The sequence below is a fragment of the Chenopodium quinoa genome, unplaced genomic scaffold, assembly GCF_001683475.1.
Source record: "Chenopodium quinoa cultivar QQ74 unplaced genomic scaffold, ASM168347v1, whole genome shotgun sequence".
Classification (NCBI taxonomy): domain Eukaryota; kingdom Viridiplantae; phylum Streptophyta; class Magnoliopsida; order Caryophyllales; family Amaranthaceae; genus Chenopodium; species Chenopodium quinoa.
Genome location: NW_018744239.1, coordinates 1,790,755 through 1,806,978, shown reverse-complemented (window position 1 = coordinate 1,806,978; position 16,224 = coordinate 1,790,755).

Below are 16,224 nucleotides of genomic sequence, written 5' to 3'. Positions count from 1 at the left end.
AACCTTCCTGAAATTGACCAAAATCGATCCCAAAATACACCTGAAAGCGCTTGAAAAATTTGCAAAAACCTTGAGCTGCCGCTGTGAATCCTTCGCCGAACCTATGTGCGCTGCCGACTGCACCCTAATTGACTATAAATCTATAATCGCACGGGAGAGACAAACAACCTGATTTTTACATAAATTAGAATTATTGAACCCTAAAGCCGAATATTGTATTGATAGGCGTGTTCCGTACCTAACAAAAATAAACCTAACTAGACCACTACTATGTAGACGGGCAAGCAAGGGTCGGATCCCAAGAGACTACGGTTCAACTAATTAAAAAGACTCAAGTAACTACCATGCAAGTAACCAAATCAAATAATTTAATTTTCTGTGTGATTTTATAATATAAAAATAGATTTTTATATACTATATTTATTTATTTTTTTTACAAAACATGTATTTCCAATTATACATATATGTATAGTACATTTTGACTTTTAAAAATAAAAGAAAATTTTATCATATAACATGCCACATCAGCATATTATGGTGTCCGTTTTTAATGACACAGTAGAATAATTCGGTTTTCAGGTGGAAGCTACTTAGATGTTTAAAGTGAACATTATGACAGGTGACTCCTAGGCCCTTTTATCATATGGTCCCTTTGTTTCCAAATGATGTTCTGATTTATGTAAATCCATGCAAGTTTTTACAAATCTTTGACCGTAAATACTAAGACGAATGAAACTAGATTCCATATGACTATATTTGTTCTTATAGACCCCTATCTTATAAAATGGTATAAGAATGTTTTTATGAAAAGTGTGAAGACAAATATATCCCTAAAAATATTTGTTTACCAATCAAAACAAATTAAATAAAAAGGTAAGAAGATATTAGTACTTAACTAGATTAGTATATGTGGAATGGTAATAGTTTTTTTTTCTTCCAATGTTAATTTGTAATAACAAATACTTCGTAATATTTATATTATTGAATTTTTAGATGTTACGAATACTTGTAGTATTGTAGTACCTTAGTTAGAGTATATTACTACATTTTCTACGTACCATAATAATTTTTTTTCTTCAACATTAATTTTTACTAATAAATAATAATTACATTAATTATTGAATTATTTAGATGTTACATAATGCCTGTAGTTTTGTAGTAGCTTAGTTAGAGTAATTTTCCTATCTTTTAAAATTAGAGAAAATTTTTAACAAAAGTCATTTTTGCAAATAATTACAACAAAATACCATATACATTGTCATAAAGCATTAGTGACAAGCATACAATTGCAATTTCTCTTCTCATAGTCCTTTTTGCGCGCCTTAGATCTCCCAATTGAGAGATATTTAGAATATTCTCTCTTATTTTTAAAAGTCAAAATATTCCAAATAAGAACATCATTGTGGAATGGAGAAAATAGCTTTTGACCAACGAGTTGGGCATAGCATAGATAGAGCAACCACGAGGTTTAACCTTTGTTTTATACTCTCTTTTTTTTTTATTTGCATCAATTTGGCCAGCACATTTACCGAGGCGCATCTTTGACCATTAATATCTTTAATTGTCTATTATTAGTAAAAGTTGTAATAAAATTATATTATGAGACTAGACATTATACTAATCTAATGATATATTATAAGATAACATTTATTTATTTTAGGAAAATTTGTCAGAAAAAACCTTTTAAAAACACAATTTTGCGAAAAAAAAATGTTAAAAGTTTTTTGGTTAAAATAAACCACCACGTTCATTTTTTTTTTTTGTGAGAGGAAACCCATTTCCTTAATTATCTTCTAGTTAACTTAATTAGACTATAATTTTCTCCCATTTCTTGATATTTTCTTCTAATTAACCTCTAACCCACCCAAAATTACTTAATAATTAGATTTAACTTATATATATATATATATATATATATATATATATATATATATATATATATATATATATATATATATATATATATATATATAAAACCACCACCCCAACCACCCCTTCCCCTTCTTCCTCCCTTTCCCCTTCCTCTGGCAACAACCCCCTCACCCACCTGACTTCCGCATAGATCCCCCTACCTCCACCGCCAGTTTATCCTTCCGTTCCCCCTTATCCCCTTTGGCAACCACAACCTTCCTTCGAATTTTTGGCTCTTATTTACTCAAACATGCTCAAATCAAGTCCAATCAATTGCAATTTGTTTCTACATCACACACACACACACACACACACACACATATATAATCAAAGCACAAAAAAAAGCATCAATTGCAAGCAAGATACACACAATTAAAAATCCCCAAATCGATTTTATAAGGTTTTTCAAAATCATGAAGGTGGTTGTCCTCGGCGATGATAAGGGGGAAAGGGAAGGTCGTCCGGTTGTGGAGGAGGTCGACGGAGGTGAGGAGATTGAGGCAGTGGGTCCGATGGATCAGAGGAGGGGGTTGTTGTTAAAGGAGGGGGAAAGGAAGGAGGGGTGGTGGTGTATATATATATATATATATATATATATATATATATATATATATATATATATATATATATATATATATATATATATATATATTAAAGCTAATTATTTATTAATATGGTGGGTTAGAGATTAATTTAAGGAAATTAGAGTCTAATTTTGTTAATTAGAGGGTAATTAAGAAAATAGGTTTCCTCTAGTAAGAATAATGAACGTGGTGGTTTTTTATAACAAAAAAACTTTTAAAAGGTTTTTTTTTTTTTTTTTTTTTTTTGTTTTTTTCCCACAAAATGATCCTTTTGAAAGATTTTTTTAACAAATTTTCCTTTATTTTACATAAGTGAAAAAATTAAGTCAAATATAGTATGTGAAAAGTGCAAAAATCAAAGTGATACATTTAAAAAAACACGGAGGGACTAAAATAAAACAAATTAAGAAAAACAAAGCCATATACTTCGTCTATTTATATGATGCGTAGTATAATGTTGTCAGGTTGTTGTTATTAGTAAACCTGTAAAAATTTGTTTGGCTGGCCCAATATATTTAAGCCCAAATCTTTGGGATATGTATTAAAAATAAACAATTAGCCCAAATGACTACATATTGTCATATTGGCGTTTTCAACTTTTGATTTTCGGTTGAAATAATTGATAAGAATAGTCCAACTATTTTTATTGAAGCCAAATGATAAGATATGATGTTCTTATCGTAGAATTGATGACAAACCCTAAAGTCCATACAAATCCAAATTACCTTCCTAATTATTATTAGAACCATAAAAATAAAATTCAATCATAAAAAATTGAAACAGACTTTTAAAAATGGAGAAAACAAAGCAAAGAAACTAATTTAAATTAAGAAAATTAGACTATTTTCAACCTAAATGACCAAAAAAACTAAAAACCTAAAAGAGGGGAGAGAAGAGAGAAAAGAGAAAAGAGAGACTAGTGGTGGCAAATTTTCACAAAGACCCATGTAAGTCTCAATTCACTTGAAAATGTTATTTCGCCCACTTTTAAGGCTATTCTTTTTATTATTTTGACAAAGGTTTATCTTAGATGAATCTGTAACACCCTGACCCCAAATCAGGATGGGGCCTATTGTCACGAAATGCATAATGTAGGCATATTTTGTCATCACTTATGCGCATCCTAGGAAAACTTCATAAGAGGTTACCCATATCGTAAGATTACTCCCAACCAAACACGTTTAATCGAGAAGTATCTTAGCATACAAACTCCCTAAAAGAAAGTTGCATTTTGTTGGTATGGGTAGTATATTAAATTCACTTAAAAAAATCATGAGGAATTTTACTTACACCCCAGCTTGAGAATGGTAATGCTCTCATTGCGCTTGGAATCCTAAGGACCCCAATATTATGCCTAATGGCTTCTAGGTAGCCAAAGTGTTACATCTAGTCTGGATACAACCATATAGCCCCATAATTCTCCCCATCTAGGCTACCGACATAGACTAATTATACACAATCAGCACACGGTCACAGGGTTTCTCTGGTACCATTTGTAACACCTCGCCCCTCAAAATCCGGATGTGGCCTATTGTCACAAAATGCACATCTGAGACTCAAAACTGTCCTCACAAACCAATACAAGTCCTTTCAGCACATTTTATCTTCACTTATGTGCACCCTAGGAACACTTCCCAAGAGGTCACCTATGCTAAGATCCATCGTAAGACTACTCCTAGCCAAGCACGCTTAACTAAGAAGTATCTTAATACGAGCTCCCTTAAAGAAAGATGTACCTAGTTGGTATGCGTAGTATATTAAATTCCTTTAAAGAAATCATGAGAGGTATTACAGTTTCTATGTACATCAAGAGGATCGGAGGCGCTTCGTTGTTTGCATGAGTTTATGAAGCAGGACTTTCGAAAAATGGGTACCTTAGAGGTTTTGTGATGATGACTCACACATTTCGCCCAGGGTTTTTGTAAGCTTTTTTGGGGATTTAGAGGACAGTCTTGCATCGTTCTATCTATCCATTTGTTACAATAGTCAGGGTGGATGGATCATGGCATAAACCTTCTAATAATTATGGCACGGGGTGGACGGTGAATTCTGTAGATGATGTTGAAATTGATGCGGGAGGATCTTTGGGATAGCCAAGTCTACTCTACAAGTGGGGGGCTATGCTTGTCTCTCAGCTATACAACCATTGTATGTTGTCCCTACATACAACACTATTAGAAATTTGACACATCAATAGAAAATGGGAGAAAATTAGGAGTCAAATATAAATTAAATTTAATGGAACTTGTGCCTATTATTTAGTCAATAAAAACATGACAAATGAGAGTTGTATATAGAGACCACATACAACAATTTTATGTGTAGCCTTTACCGATGTTATACCTCGGTTATAGTTTATAGGGATTCTAGTTTCTTTGCTGAATCAAAACTCCTTGGGAAACATAGACTTGCATTGCATTGGACGTTACAGGGGATTCATCAGTTGGAAAGAACTTTTGAGTTGTGCAACATCTTGAAGGTTGATAGGGAACAGGTGCATCCAGCGCATCACATAGCAAATCCTTGTCGCTTTACTTTGTCTTCTTTTTCAGTTTCTATTAACTAGTTGTTTATGGGAAAATACAAGTTAATCTGCCAGATAAACGAATTTTTGTTAATCTGATGACAATTTTGTAAATATATTGAAAAAACAAGGTCATTTATTCAGTACTTTTGGTGAGCTGTCCAATTACTGTTTGTTTTTTGCTTTTACTGTTTGATGAGGAAATTACACATGTACCCCTCAACTAGTACATGAAAAGACGCATATACCCCTCTACTGCTACTTGAAAAGACAATTTTGTTTATCTGGGGAATTGACTGAGTATCCCTCATTGTTTATCCTTTTTTCTATGTCTTCTGTTGTTAAAAAAAATAAAAAGTATTAAAAAAAAGGATTTTTTGTGAAAAACTACCTTTTATATACAACTTTTTGTGAAAAACTACCTTTTAAAAAAATTGTTGTAAATGACTACCTGTTTTTTAAAAAATATTGTAAAGGACTACCACTTGCCGGAATATGGCCGTTGACTCCCTTTTCCGGCGTTGACCACCCACGTGCCGGTCACATGACCTTTAAAAATATTGTAAATGCATGCACCACCAGCATTGCCACCATCTTCACCACCGCCCCACCACCACAACACCTCAACCCACCTCAAAACTCCCTTACAACCGCCCCCACGCATCCCAACACCAACCCCACCCCACTTGAAACCGCCTCTACCCCGTCGAATCCAACACAAACCCTCAATCGCTCCGCAATTCCGCGACCCTTAAACAACAACATCATAACTCCTCAATTGAGGAAAGAAAAGGAAGGGCGATTTGGTTTTTGAGGGGGTCGAAGGAGGGTGGGCGAGATTTCGAGGGTTTTTGATGCGTGGGTGAGATGAAATTTGACTGAAAAATTGATTTTAGGGGTTGGTCGGAAATCAAGAATCGAGGGAAAGGGGTAGGGTTTCGAGGTGTTCGGGGGAATGATGAGCAGTAAATTGAAGGGGATTGGCAATGAAAGGGCTGCCGAATTCAATGGAAGTGGGGGTAGGGAGGGGAGTGGCCGGAAATTGATAATTTGTTTGAGGCTAGGGCTGCAAGAAGGGTTAAGGAGGGCTAGGGGAAAGGAGCGCTACAGGGGGGTGGGGGATGGTCGGAAATTGGAAAAGGGAGGCGGAGGGGCAGCAAGCGCGGCAGTCAGAAGTGTGTAGGGTTGGTCGGAAATTGGACAAGGGAGGGGAAGGTGACGGCGAGGGGGTAAGGGTGCTCGAAAACTAGAAAATGGAGGAGGAGAAGGGGTGAAGGTGGTCGAAAATGAGAAAAGGCCGCCACATGGGGTGGTCAACGCCGGAAAAGGGAGTCAACGGCCATATTCCGGCAAGTGGTAATCCTTTACAACATTTTTTAAAAAACAGGTAGTCATTTACAACAATTTTTTTAAAAGGTAGTTTTTCACAAAAAGTTGTATATAAAAAGGTAGTTTTTCACAAAAAATCCTATAAAAAAAAATATGACATCATATTTTACTATCCCACTTTCCATTAAATTTGGAGAGTGCACTATATAGCTAGAGGACATATATATTAACCATATATATGAAAAAGATACCAACTACCTGTAATCAATAAAGTGTTCAAGGCTTTGGTTATAACACGAATTCGATTCGAATAATGATTGAGCCACTCTTCTCTATTACAACTAATAAGACCGGCTTAGACTAATGTTAAAGGCTTTGGTTATAAACAAATTCAATTTAAGAGGTATTCGATTTGCAGATTTAGATATAGAGGTATGGTTTTATAATGGGTTAAATAAATCCAAACCATACTTACCTAATGTTTATTTAAGAAAATTTTTTAATTCCTTTGCTCATAGCTATATCACCAGCTAGTCTTTTTTTTTAACCTATTTTTTTGGATGGTCATATGACTCATATCACCTAATCTTGGATACTTGATTCTTGTATATGTTGCCTTACAAAATTTTAAGCTTAAAACTATCTCAATCGATCACCCACTTTGTATTATTGATGAAACCCCTACCTTATAAAAAGTAGAAAGTTGTTCTTATGAATAGTGCACGGACTTTTATACCCTTTAAAATGTTATTTTATCTTTGTACTCCTATTTACCCTTCAAAACGTGTTTTACCTTTGTACCCCTATTTGTAATTTTGTACTCCAACAGTCCAACTTCAAATTGTTTTTATCCGTCTACATTTTCTTACACATTTAAGCTTTCTCTCCTCCTCTCCATGACTCCATCTCTTAAAAGCTTTTAAATTTTCTCTCTCCACACTATCTTTTCCATTTCCCAGTACTAAATTCCACATCTTTGTTCCCCACCTTCCCAAAATTTCCAAATCAAATTGTGGAAAAAAAAATGAAAATACCAATATATAGCAAAAAAAGAATATTTAACGAGGACTTTTTTGCGGACGATGGTTAGAAAACAGGAACTTTGAGGAAAGGGGCCTCGAGAAGGGAGAGGGGAGAGGGGGGAGGCGGTGGAAGAGGGCGGCCGGATTTTATGGGAGCAAAGTCTATAGATTTAAAATAGGATTATCATTAAGTTAAGAACATTCTATTGTGGATTTTGAACTTCATAACCTGTTATGATAGGATCACACTGGATTCTATTAAAGATCATTATTTTAGCATATGAGCAATTCATCAGTGTAAGATAAGATTAATTTCATAATTAAGTTTGGACTTGAATTTAGTCACTATACACTATACAAGACTTCTTAAGTATAAGAACTCATTGGTTAGACTGAACTTGATAGGTGGATATAGGTTGCTTTATTAGTATAATATATATACATATCATGTCGGTTGGGCATAAGTGTGTGAAGGAATTGGTTGTTCGGTTTCATCTAGAAGGATTGTACTTTTAAATTAGAAATGAACTCATTGATTAATACTGTTAGCCTCTGTGATGGATGAAATGTACTCATTGATTAATATTGTTAGCCTCTGTGGTAGATTAGGAATTGGTCATTTCGGTTTCATCATTGATGATTCTTTCTCTATTTCGTATTGTACCACCACAATTAAGTAATGCTTATATCAACACTGTGAAAATAAACAAACAACAATTTAAACACTTGTTCCTTTTCTGTATTATCATTGAAAAACCTAAGAATTATATTCTACTGTAACTCTACATAGTATTCCAATTAAAAGAATCACCATATACAATAATAAATAAAGATTTTTTTTTCAGTATACGAGATATTTCACTAGTAACATTCAACTTAGGACGACTATAAACAAACAACGCCTAAGCAATAGAAATATATTCCTTTACCGATCTTTTATTCCTCCATGTGATGTGCAAACACAAGACAAGTAAAATTAAGTTGCAAAGGCTATCCATTCAACATAGGACGACTATACGAGATATTTATTTTTCAATATACGAGATATTTCACACGTAACATTCAACTTAGGACGACTATAAACAAACAACGCCTAAGCAATAGAAATATATTCCTTTACCGGTCTTTTATTCCTCCATGTGAAGTGCAAACACAAGACAAGTAAAATTATGTTGCAAAGGCTAGCCATTTCGCCACAACACGCGCGTTGGCTGCCCTAGTATATATATAATTATGAATCCGAAAAAAACAAATTGTAATATTTTCTATCATGGACGTGATCATGTGTCATATAGGCATATGTACTATTTTATTTCACTAGTGGAATCTTTTGGTGGGATTAAATCTGTGAATTATTGTTCCAATAATAAATCAATACTTTTTTTTAGGATTTAGTGGGTCATTAACAGATATTTGTGTAATAAACTTTTAATTACATTACACTTGTAAATGAAATTAATTATTACTTTGAGTTTGCTCTTGTATCATTTAATTGGATGAGAAGAGAAACTTGAATTAAGCTCCCAAAAAGTGAGAAAGAAAGAAGAGAAGATCAAGAATAAATATAAAAGGATTAAATATGTTATTGGTGTTATTATTGGCAATGGAAGTGATGTTTGTGGGTAGTAATACACTCAACAAAGCAGCCACGGCAAAGGGAATGAGCAACTATGTTTACATTACTTACACTCATGCCATCGATCTACTCATTCTTATCCCGGCCTCATTCCTTTACCATAGGTATGTCGTCGATATGTTTCTATATGTACTTTATTGATTATATAGGGCTCAACAAATGTTGGTAAAATACTTGTCGATTCCAATAACAAAAAAGAGAAGATGAAAGGGAAAAATACTTGATTGAAGATCTCAACTCACAGTCGCGCCGTGGAACAATAATCCACAGCCTTAGAAGAGAAATACGCCACCACCGGTACAAGTTTCCTAGTGACGCACGCCCCCCGAGTTTAACGCAACTCTCCCCGTAATTCGTGCACCCGAACCCGAAGAGTGGAATTGCTCAAGAACTGTTCAGATCTCAAAGGGTAGGTTTTGTTTATGTGTTTAGGGTTCAATCATATAAAAACTATGAATACAGGAAAGGCAATGCTCGTATTTATACGTGTCCCGAAATTAGGAAACAAATAAACAAACCGACCTAAGGAAAAAAGGCAGGCCCGATCGGGCAAACATCCGCCCGATCGGGCGCGAGATAATGTTTTCCCAGACCTGGTGTCACACCTGGTCGGGCGATCTAGAAAACCCACCTCGGGCGAGCCATCGGGCGAGAGCCGCCCGATCGGGCTCGTCAAAAACTCGAGTCCGTCGCCCGGTCGGGCGAGGGCCGCCCGATCGGGCGCGAGAGTTCTCCTATTTTCCTTAGCCACCTCCACTCGGTCGGGCGAACCACCGCCCGATCGGGCGCGGGAATCCGTTTGCATTATCTATTTCCAACAATCCCCCACTAATGCGAGCGGATCTTCAACATGAAATCTGAACAGTAAATGAAAGTCTTAGTATCCAAAGGTTTGAACTAACACATTAGTGCACAAGGTTTTGAACACTTCCCTAGTGAGTATCCTAAGATTTGAACTCCTATGAGCGAGGAAGGGACCTTGTATACACACACCTTGACTTTAGAGCTTAAGAAACTCCGCCAATCTTGGCCTACACCTTGGGCTCTCATGAGTACTTCAGGAAAACTACACCACAATTTTCCCTTGAAGGAGGCCACCCCTCGTACTCACGTAGGTGTTCCGTCTGTGTAAAAATACACATTCCTAGCATATCTAGGGTCTTTCCTTGCAGGCTTAAAACACATTCAAGCACCTTGCAAACCCAAGATTTTCTGTGCAATGGAATAAGAACATTAAGAACGTAAAGTTCAACCCTATCAACTCGTCGGTGCATCTATCAATCTACTACTCAACGAGCTCTTAGGCTAGATGCATTAAGGGATACTACCAACCTCAGTCATTTGGTACCACTATCGTTCCCTACTCGAGTAGTAACTGGGCTAGTGATTCTAAGTCATTTAAGGATCACTATTGTTCCCTACTCTCAAGCAACTGGACTAGTAGTATTAAGAGCAAGCAATGCTCAACCTTCCACCTTCGGTATCATTATTAATCCTACTCTAAGAGCCACTGGGTTAATGGTCTTAAATCCACTTAAGAACCATTATCAATCCCTGCTAAAAGAATAACTGGACAAATGACATTAAGAGTCACGCTCAACCTTACTGAATCCACCTGATCAACAAACCACTGAAAAGTTATGGATTCAATAAACAAAAATGGTGTGAATCCAACAATGAGTCAACCAAAACAAGGCTCTAGACCCATTCAGAACAAAAGTTCAACAAATTAAAACACTTCGGTGTGTCCATGTAAGCTGTCTCAATTGACCACCCAATCTGGGTTATGGACATATTAAGAGCATTTAAAGCTCAACCTGCAAACATCAAGCAACAAGTCTACCAAAGCATCTCATAACCATATAAATTAGAGGGTTATTAAGTCAGATCACTTTAGGACGTAGACTCAATTTTTTAAACTTCATCACTAGAATAATTTAAAATACCCCACAGGATCTTAAATATATTCTCTTAGACAATCAAGCACTTACCTGTGCTTCATCCTAGTATAAGGACCTGCTTGATTCTTCTTTGCTTTCACATACTCTAACATGAGTATCACCTCCACAAGATCTGTCTAACTTTGTCACTACATCTGTAGTTCCTGACAACATACATAGACACTTGTGAAAAATAATGTAGAGAACATGAGGATCAACTTACCCCCACAATGGACAAACTTCCAGAGATTAATTTTTGCAACAATCATCTTCTTGACACACGTCATCCAATCTAATGAACCTTTGCTTCATAATGGATAGTGTACAACAATTTGTTTTGCAGCTCACTCGAAACAGAGCACCACCCTTCATCATGTAAAAATCATACACTGAAGAGGTTCAACTAATCATCGTTGTTCATTCAATCATTGTCTCTTATAATTTACTGGATAGGTACTTGAGAAACTTTCTCACTTTAACCTTCATCCCTGTACTAACTGAAACTCAAACAATAATTGAGTAATTCTCTCTTGACAAACAGAATGAACAACATAGTTCACTACAAAACCACTACACGTCAAGAATAGTTTGTTCATCATTTAGATTGCAAAACATTAGCACATTTGAATCAAACATCAAGGCCAAATCATGAAAATAACTCTGGCTTAGACATGATAAATATAATTTACCAAACCACTTTCTCTACATCACTATAATGAGATTGATGCGTACCTTTATTAGTTCATCGGCATACTGCCTAGAACCATTCTGCTTATCACATTATCTTGTACTTGTTTCTTGGCTTAGAGACACATATACATTTTTATCTCAATTAACAACATGCATGTGAAGTTAACAACTTATGAACATTCTAGCGAATGAACTCTATCAATGCGAACCATAGTAACATCACACATGCATCAAGAAGTTCAACTCACATGCCAAGAAAAACTTAACATAACAAGTTAGAGTACTCAAATCTAACCCCCACTAACCATACATATCACAAAGGATATAACATCATGAGCAAAAAAAATACCTCATCTTCTAAGTTGTAACCTGTGCATGCGTTTTAAAATACACACCCTTGATTTACAATCAATCATGCTAGGAAGCTTAAGCAACCTTACTGCAAACCAGACAAGCTTAGAACAAACCAGGTGAGTCATAAGAGTTGGTCAACACCAAACTTATAGAATAAATCCTAACAACATAGTATCTTACCTTTAGCCCATTTCCAATCAACCACCTTTCAACTCACCTTGAAAGATACTTACAACTGATGGATTTATAATAGCAAGGAAAGATATACTATTCTCAAACATATCAGACTCAAAGAGAGTGCACAACTCGCGTTAACATGCTTCTTTCCACAACTAGTCAATCAGGCTTATCCATATGGTTCAGGATTTTTCCATTCACCACTACATGAATATATACCACACAACAAACATCTACATACAACTTTCGAACAAGAAAGTAAAACCAAGATGATATAACACTAGTTTAAGCTTTAATCCAATACACCTTAGATGATGAACTCATCAACTTTACTGGCATAATAAAGCTTAGGAAGCAAGAACAAATCCTATGAACGAGCAAAACTAACATGTCATGTCATAGGAAAACATATACTTGAGACATTTCAAGGATTTAACATATCAAGCTCGTACATGATAAACGTAGCAAATATTCAGCATACATATCACCCACAGTCCCACAAGCCTTCATGCTTTATGTGAAACATATCTAGAAGTCAATTCTTTATTATTGGAAACCCCCACATCACAGATATCACATGAAAATAATCATGAATCAGGTAACAAATTAGGGAGTATAAACCAAATTCTTGGGTGAAATACTTACTAAACAAATAAACAACTGATACATATCTGCAACCCCCACAATACTAACATTCACAGAATATTAATAGTTTTTAAAGACATATAAAATGTTAATTCCCATCCTTACCTCATGTGGGGCACTTACACTTCAAACTTGCACGATCATTCTAGCTTTGTTAAGTACGTCAAGCCTTTTTATTCTCCTAATAAGCACGGAAATCAACCAGGTCTCAACTAGACCATCAACAAGAAAAATAATTGCTACACCTCTAGCCAATTAAATACATTTCAAGTTCGTGAACAAAGCTGATTAAGATCACAAGAATTAAAAGAAACAATTATTCTAAATCCCTTTTTAATCTAGAAAAGAGACACTTATAAGCTTATCACATACTCCGTGCTCAACTAAACATTGTCCATGATTAGGAAAAATAACAATAAAAACACTATCATAAGATAGAACACATGTCATCCCTAATCTACTAGGATAAAACACATTAAAGTCCATGAACATAAATAAATTACCATTGGACGAAACATACATTAGCAGAAATAAATTTCTTGCAAAACAACAAGTCAATAAACAGATAGCCGTCTCTTACGGAAACCTTCCTCCTCAAAACCACTCATTTTACAAAAGTAAAACTAACATACTAGTAGTTACAAGATCTAACTCATCTCATCCCCACATTGCATTACAATAGCTCATAATAATAAATTATGCAAATATACAGGGGCACATAATAATAATAGACACAAATATTATGTAAAGTTAGAAATTGATAAACATTAATATATATACAAGAAGGAACTTATCTGATTACGAGCAAATACTGAAGCCATTGAAGAGCCTAGCCGAAACATCTAGCAGTTGCATCTTCAAAAACGCAAAACCCACCAGACTAACAGAGACAGCTAACTCAAGCTTTGGTTATTAGTCCACTCGATTGATGCAGGAACATCAACTTTAATTTTCATGATATTACCATCATGAGACCATGGGACACAGTTGACTTTTCAATAACTTCATTTATATATCATCAACACATGGACTGCCGCTACACTTTGATTCACAAATTCTTAATATTTAACCAATAATATTAAATCCTCCAACTTAACGGCAATTCGATCGCCTAACTCGACATATATTCTTGAAGCCTAATTCAACTCCAAATCAAAAAACAATTTGACGGCAAAATCTCCTAATCGTTGAGGATAAATACTCCTTGATTAACCGACTTATTTTCCGAAACAAGAATTTGATTTGTACGGAACAGAATTAATTTCCATACCAAAATAAAACCAACGATTGATAATCAATGTGACGAATGCTTCAACGAAAGAACAATTACATCGAAATCATTTGCAACAAGTACCCTTTTTTCTTGATTAAAAAAAAATTATTCGAAACATTATAATCTCCATCTTCAATTGATTAGTTCAGGAATCAACAGTATAATAAATTAATACTATTTCGCTTCTAAATTGTTGGTAAAATACCTGTGGATTTCAATAACAAAAAAGAGAAGATGAAAGGGAAAAATACTTGATTGAAGATCTCAACTCACAGTCGCGCCGTGGAACAATAATCCACTGCCTTAGAAGAGAAATACGCCACCACCGGTACAAGTTTCCTAGTGACGCACGCCCCCCAAGTTTAACGCAACTCTCCCCGTAATTCGTACACCCGAACCCGAAGAGTGGAATTGCTCAAGAACTGTTCAGATCTCAAAGGGTAGGTTTTTGTTTATGTGTTTAGGATTCAATCATATAAAAATTATGAATACAGGAAAGGCAATGCTCGTATTTATATGTGTCCCGAAATTAGGAAACAAATAAAAAAACCGACCTAAGGAAAAAAGGCGGGCCCGATCGGGCAAACATCCACCCGATCGGGCGCGAGATAAAGTTTTCCCAGACCTGGTGTCGCGCCCGGTCGGGCGAACACCGCCCGGTCGGGCGATCTAGAAAACCCACCTTGGGCGAGCCATCGGGCGAGTCAAAAACTCGAGTCTGTCGCCCGGTCGGGCGAGGGCCACCCGATCGGGCGAGGGCCACCCGATCGGGCGCGAGAGTTCTCCTGTTTTCCTTAGCCACCTCCGCCCGGTTGGGCGAACCACCGCCCGATCGGGCGCGAGAATCCGTTTGCATTACCTATTTCCAACAACAAATTATACCTCTCATCAATGATCATTTTTTATTTTACAGTTTTTCTTTCATACATTTATATTCTAATCCACCCGAATTAATTTGTCAAATTATTAGCTGTACGTATATATAATACTACGCATAATTAAATTCGGATGCAGTGAGATTAAAGTACAAAGATTTCATTAACTTTTCCATGTATTAGATCACAAAATAATTGTTTTGTTTGTTAAAAAATGTAATTGAACAGAAACCGTCAACCTCCACCCATTGGATGCTCTACAATATTGCGGATGCTCCTGATTGCCATCCTCAAGTATAATTATTGTTCTTTCTTTTCATTAAGTCTTATTTCGTATTTCTTTTTCTTAATTTGTTCATTATGATCAATATTTTAATCAAATTAGAGAATTGTAAATGCAGAAAATATCTCATTTAATTTCAAAAATCCTAGGTACTACTAGTTGACCTGACCGAGTATATTAATTAATGCAGTTCTGGTTGTTCTATTTTTTTCTATACTGGATTACGCTATAGCTCACCAACACTTGCATCAGCAATGAGTAATCTTTCTCTTCCTTTCACTTTCATCGTTGCCAGCATTTTCAGGTAACTACATATATGTGTGTATGTGTGTGTGATGTGTTTTAAAGTTAGGATTTAGTCTTGAAGAGAACATTGTCCAAACTTCTTATTTACTTATTATTATTATTATTATTATTATTATTATTATTATTATTATTATTATTATTATTATTATTATTATTATTTATTATGAAATTATATTGTGTTTCTTATTTATGTGTGGATATGGAAAAAAAAAACTATATTCATATATTAAAAGACGTTCTTAAGAAAATCTATATGAGACCATAAGGGTAAGGAGATTTGAACACCCAACGTTTTATAGGAAAAATGGTTATTTAACCATCTAAGCTATTTAGCAACAATGTTATAAATCCATGTCATATCTATAGCTAATACTAAAATAGCAAACGCTAACAACATTATGTCCTAAAATTAGACACATGTCATGTTGTCATTAACAATTTTCCCTTCAAAACTATAAATGATGACATCATTTTATTATTGTTTTTAATTAAAATTTGGAAAAATGTAATCTAATAATCCCACCTTTAGTCGGTTTTTCAGAAACAATCTCACCTTTTGAAAGTTCAGAAACAATCCCACCTTTGACCCTCGTCTTCCATTAACAATCCCTGACTGGTTGTAATGTTTTGGTAACTGGTTTTCTTAGGTTATATAAAACACGTGTCGGATTTTAA